We start from the raw sequence: 6000 nt of genomic DNA, 5'->3' as shown, positions 1-6000 counted from the left end.
GTTGGGATATCCACAATTTAACATGTTGGGAGAATTGGGTTCTGATGTTGCCAGGGTGTCTTGGTTTCTGTTTTTAGATTCTTGTGCTCTCTCTTGCCATCTTATTATTGGGGAGTTAGGTTATCTTTTTGTCTCTTACTGGACCTTGTCACTTCTGTTTGTCTTCTAGCCCGTGGTCTCCAGTGGAAGTTTGTTCTTGGGTGTTTTGATCTCTGGTTAGGCCATGAGTTCCAAAGGCAGTGCCCAGCCCTAATGCCATTGGGCCGGCTCTGACCTTGGGCCGACAGTGTCTGTTTCCAGGCAGCACTGGGTCCTGCACGCTGAGAGTTATGTGTGTCCTCTCCTTGAATAGACAGTGGGGAGGGAATGTGGACTTATCCCTTTGCACAGGAGTAGGATCCCTCCTGTTACTCTTCAGAGTGCCCAGCTCCTGCAGGCAGGCTGCCAGATCTGATCGGTGTTCAGCTCTCTATGGACAGGCTGTGGGTTTAGATGGCAATGGGCTGGCTCTAGCTCTGGGTGGAGATGGAGGTCCGTGGCCTCCATAGAGAGAGAGCCTGCATCTCTCTTGGGCACCCCGTCCTCTGCAGGCAGGCCGTGAGTCCTGATAGCAGAGTCCCTGATCTTCCTGTAGCTCTATCCCAATCAGTGGAGAGAGAGCTTGGACTCATCCATGGGTCAGTGGGGGGAGTGTTCTTGTGTCTCTCCTAGACGCTCAGTTCTCTGTGGGCAGGCTGTGAGTACTGATGGCAGTGTGCCTGATCTTGTGCCTCTGGGCTGAGACCACTAACTTTTGAATGTACAGCTGGTAACTTTTTTCAGTTTTGTAGACTGCCTCTACACTTGAATTACAGTGTCATATACTGCATATAGGTAAGAAGCAGCCACATATTTTGACAAATAATCACAAGAACAATCTCTAGCCTACGGCTAATATTGTTCTTTCCTGGAACCTCTTGAGTTGGTCCTCTACAGTCCTCATAGTTCAGAGCATTATTGTCTTCTAAGCTCCTACTAGGATGGCCCATTAAGCAACCCTTACAGTTTTCAGTGTCTTTTCTAGTTCAGAGTTCCAGCGTCTTAAAGTATTTTACATAAAAAAATAAAAACAAGCTCTTCCTCAGCTCCAGGCCTCTCGACTTCACTGTGTTTCCAAAATGTCGCTTTCTAACAAGCTGACTTTGGACAAGCTGGACATAAAGGGAAAGGGGGTCATGATGAGGATGGACTTCAATGTTCCTATGAAGAACAACCAGATCACATATAACCAGGGCATCAAGGTTGCTGCTTCAAGCATTAAATTCTGCTTGGAAAATGGAGCCAAGTCGGTTGTCTTTATGAGCCACCTGGGTCGGCCTGATGGTGTTCCCATGCCTGACAAGTACTGCTTAAAACCAGTTGTTGCAGAACTCAAATCTCTGCTGGGTAAGGATGTTCTGTTTTTGAAGGATTGTGTGGGCCCAGAAGTAGAGAATGCCTGTGCCAACCCAGCGGCTGGGACTGTCATCCTCCTGGAGAACTTATGCTTTCATATAGAGGAAGAAGGGAAGGGAAAAGATGCTTCTGGGAACAAGATTAAAGCTGAGCCAGCTAAAATCGATAGTTTCTGAGCCTCACTGTCCAAACTAGGAGATGTTTATGTCAATGATGCTTTTGGGACTGCACACCGAGCCCACAGCTCCATCATGGGTGTGAATCTGCCACAATAGGCTGGTGGATTTTTGATGAAGAAGGAGCTGAACTACTTTGCCAAGGCTTTGGAGAGTCCAGAGCAACCCTTCCTGGCTATCCTGGGAGGAGCCAAAGTTGCAGACAAGATCCAGCTGATCAGTAATATGCTGGACAAAGTCAACGAGATGATCATTGGTAGTGGAAGGGCTTTTACCTTCCTTAAGGTGCTCAACAACATGGAGATTGACACATCTTTGTATATTGAAGAAGGAGTCAAGATTGTCAAAGATCTCATGCCCAAAGCTGAGAAAAATGGTGTGAAGATTACCTTGCCTGTTCACTTTGTCACTGCTGACAAATTTGATGAAAATGCCAAGACTGGCCAAGCTACTGTCTCCTCCGATATATCTGCTGCCTGAATGGGCCTGGACTGTGGTACTGAAAGCAGCAAGAAATATGCTAAGGCTGTGGCTCGAGCTAAGCAGATTGTTTGGAATGGTCCTGTTGGGGTATTTGAATGGGAAGCCTTTGCCAGGGGAGCCAAGTCACTCATGGATGAGGTGGTGAAAGCCACTTCTAAGGGTTGCATCACTATCATAGGTGGTGGAGACACTTCCACTTGTTCCAGATGGAACACAGAGGATAAAGTCAGCCATGTGAGCACTGGAGGCAGTGCCAGTCTAGAGCTCCTAGAAGGTAAAGTCCTTCCTGGAGTGGATGAAATTCCAGCTAGAGTTTGGAGAAGTTGATCTATTAAAAAAAATAAAGATGTCCACTAAAAAAAAATAAAAAGCAAATAAAACAAAACAAATAAACAAAAATCCTCATCATGTTCAGATTTGTCACAGCAAATGACCCACTCCCTGGAAACATCTATATTAGTTACTTTTCTAGTCCTGTGAATAAAAACACAATGACCAAGGCAACTTCTTAAAGGAAGAGATTATTTGGCTTATGACTCTAGATGGATAAAAATCCATGATGGTTTGGAAGCATGCAGTGGTGAGCACAATGATCATTAGAGCTGAAGTTTCTGTATGTAGGCACCTTCAGTTCTCAATGGTTAGTTCTAGGAGTTGGAAATCATGGACTGGAGTTACAATTTAGAATAGCTAGCCTTTATCTAGGATCTTGAGGAGAGCTCCAGTTCTAATGTTTCTTAATCTTACATTCTGGATAGAACTCAGTGGAGCCTGTGAATTCAGGCAGGCTCATGTCCAGTGTTCCTCTCAACCACACTTGTAGCAAGGATCCAGAGGCATCCTCTTAGGATGCAAAGAGTACTTCTGTCTGCCTGGCATAACAGTTGCTGTTGATTGGCATTTGGCCTGATCTCTTTTCTATTTTTGTTGTTTGATCTCTTTGTATTGTTATTAAAGACTCGGATTGTCAGTTGAGTAAGACACTTTTGTAGGATTATAGGCCTATTTTCTAATTTTTTGGAAGTTTCTTTTTAATGTTTAGGGATGGTTGGGAGACAAAATGCATATTTATAAAAAGTTTTTCAGCCTCCGAAATTAAGTCTCAATTCATGTTCTTGGGAAGAGCCACTGTAAGGTTGTGCATGTGAAAGTTTCTGGGTTTTTAATCAGCTCTCTGGGTCATCTCTTGTATCATTTTATAAATTGCTACCATGAGAGAAAGTGGATTTATACCCACCCCATTAGACAGATAACACATGGGACACATGAAATCAGGGGATTCTGGTTGATAGTTCCACTTAGAGGAAGAAGAGAACATCACCTCATTCCCACTAGAGAGGGTGTTGGGATCCTAGGTGTGAGGTGTTAATGAGATGGCTCAATACCAGTTTGGTAAAAGAGGTTGTTATAATGTAGACAAATTGGTGATCTGTTTGAATTCCTTCATATTGAGTAGAGTCAATTGGAAAGGAGCCTACTGTTTTTCTCCTTGGGTAATAGCAGAGAGGAAAATGGAATGTGAGTGTTGAGAATGCCCTCTCTTCCTGCCTTCTCTAACAAGGGAAGCTGAGAATATGAGGCAGTTTGGGTTTTGAGCATATAGATGAAGGGGAAATGCCCAGAGATATGGGGTGGGCACAATTGTGAGAGAGGGCACTTGAGGTAGGTATAGGGAAGATGTTTTTGGGAAAAGGTTCAATTACCACTGCAGACGTTAAAGAAAATGATTATATGGGCTGGGCTTAGTCCATTATGGGGACTAAGATGTATGCAATGCACTAGAGAGGAAAGCCCATTTGACAAAAGTCTGAGCACTGTGTAAAGTAGTGTCCAAGGAGGGGTTTAAGTTAGTCTCTGAAAGCCCTCAAGGGTCCAGGTTAGTTTATTTTCTTGATCTTGTTGTGGAGTCCCTGTCCCTTCAAGTCCCTCAATTTTTCATCAAGTCTTCTACCAGACGCTCAGAGCTCAGCCTAATGTTTTTCTGTGGGTCTCTGCAACTGTTGCCATCAGCTGATATGTGGAGTCTCTCAGAGGACAGTTATGCCAGTCTCTTGTCTTCAAGCATAACAGAGTATCATTAATAGTGTCAGGGAGTGATTCTTGCCCATGGAATGGGTCACAAGTTGGGCCAGTCATAGGTTGGTCATTCCCTCAGCCTTCACTCCATCTTTGTACCATCATATCTTGTTGGTAGGACAAATTTTGGGTCAAAGGTTTTGTGGGCATCCTTATACCTCCACGGTGGGTTCTTCCTGGTTATAAGAGGTGACCACTTTAGGCTCCATAGCCCCCATTACTAGGAGTCTTTGTTAGGGTCGTCACCATAGACTCTAGGGCCTTCCCATAACTCAGATATCTGGCACATTCTAGAGATGGCCCTCCCACATCCCATTGATTTACATTCTCTTCCTAATTCTTCATACAGGGGAGGTCTGTCTGAGGGATCCAAAAGAATAGAGATGGTCTGCAGGAAGACAACTCTCCTGGTCTTCTGATAGTTGTGTCATGGTAGGCACTGTCTATCTGAGGAATAATTAGGTTAATATGCTGTCTTGTAGGAGCATGAAATACAGCAATGATGAGAAAATGTTGACTGTGGAGACAAGTGCAAAAGTTTTTTTTTGGGGGGGCAATATTGGCTAGGCTCCAGACAATATTTTTGGCAAAAATGTGTGTGCTTTCTGCCATTGTTCTAAGTGTCTGCCTGAGGCTAAGTTGAAGAATTCTGGATTAATATCATTGGCAGTATATATACATACATATACATACATACATACATACATACATACATACATACATACATACATACATATATATATATATATATATATATATATATATATATATTACAAGACAATCTAAAATTGACTGTGTCACATGGTTACTAGTGATTATTCCCAATGCAGATCTATAATAAAAAAGAGTAAACAGGGCATAAATAAATGCAAAGCATACAGTTTGAAGAGAAAAGGAGCCCCAGGGAATATAATGTTGGCGTCAAGCCTTGTGCTTAATGAGATAAGATGTTTAAAGAAAATTTCAGTGCTAAGTAGAATAAGATAGTGGAAAGACTCCACTTTGATAATCTTTCAACATGAGAAAGGAAATGACCTAAGCAAGAATAGAAACTTTATTTCAAACATAATTTTAAAACAGTCTAAGTTTAAGCCCTAACAGGAAGTAGAACTTAACAGTTTTAGCCACCTGCTTTTGGCTTTCTCAAGAGGAGATACAGTGGAGATATTGTGTTCCTCTGAGGTTAAGAAAAGCTGCTGAGAGTAGATGTGTAGCTGGAGAGTCCCTGAATGGTGGCCCACAGAGACCATTGCACTAAGCTCTAAAGGTTATCCTAGATTGCATTGGAGACCCCAAAATCTTGGAGATGTCAGATCTGTTGGATACCTGCCAAGGAAAGCTGCAGACAGGCCATGGAATCAGATTAAGACAGAAAGAAGTGTGTTGCAGCCATCAAAATTGGAAAGAGTGAGAGGGAGAAGAAGCATCTAATAAGACTTTGATATTGAGCATAAAGATATTGAATTTAGAATTTGCCCTGTTTCCTTCTTGTTGTACTTTTCTCCAGTATTTCCTTTCTTTCCTTTTGTAATAATAATGTATATTCTGTGCCATTTTACATTATAATTATATAATCTGCATTTTGATTTTATAGTGGGTTACAGTTGAGAGATTGCCTTGACTATTGTGATAGGAATTATTTTCTTAATTTCTTTCTCAGCCTGTTCACCATTTGTATCAAGGTAGGATACTGATTTATTTGAGTTGATTTTATATCCAGCCACTTTGCTGAAGTTCTTGTTTATCAGCTGTAGAAGTTCTCTGGTAGAATTTTTGGGTTGCTTATGTATACTATTATATCATCTGCAAATAGTGATACCTTGATGTCTTC

At 42.2% G+C, this 6000-nt stretch overlaps 1 pseudogene across 1 annotated transcript; it reads left to right on the top strand.

The window, feature by feature from the left end:
• Positions 1 to 1157: 1157 nt before the first annotated feature.
• Positions 1158 to 2420, top strand: LOC308431174 (phosphoglycerate kinase 1-like; annotated as a pseudogene). The gene has a single exon. The product of its transcript is annotated as a phosphoglycerate kinase 1-like (transcript).
• Positions 2421 to 6000: the final 3580 nt, after the last annotated feature.

Source organism: Micromys minutus (genome assembly GCF_963924665.1).
Source record: "Micromys minutus genome assembly, chromosome: 16".
Classification (NCBI taxonomy): Eukaryota; Metazoa; Chordata; class Mammalia; order Rodentia; family Muridae; genus Micromys; species Micromys minutus.
The sequence above is the reverse complement of the archived record's forward strand: the minus strand, read 5'-3'. Positions and strand labels throughout refer to the sequence as shown.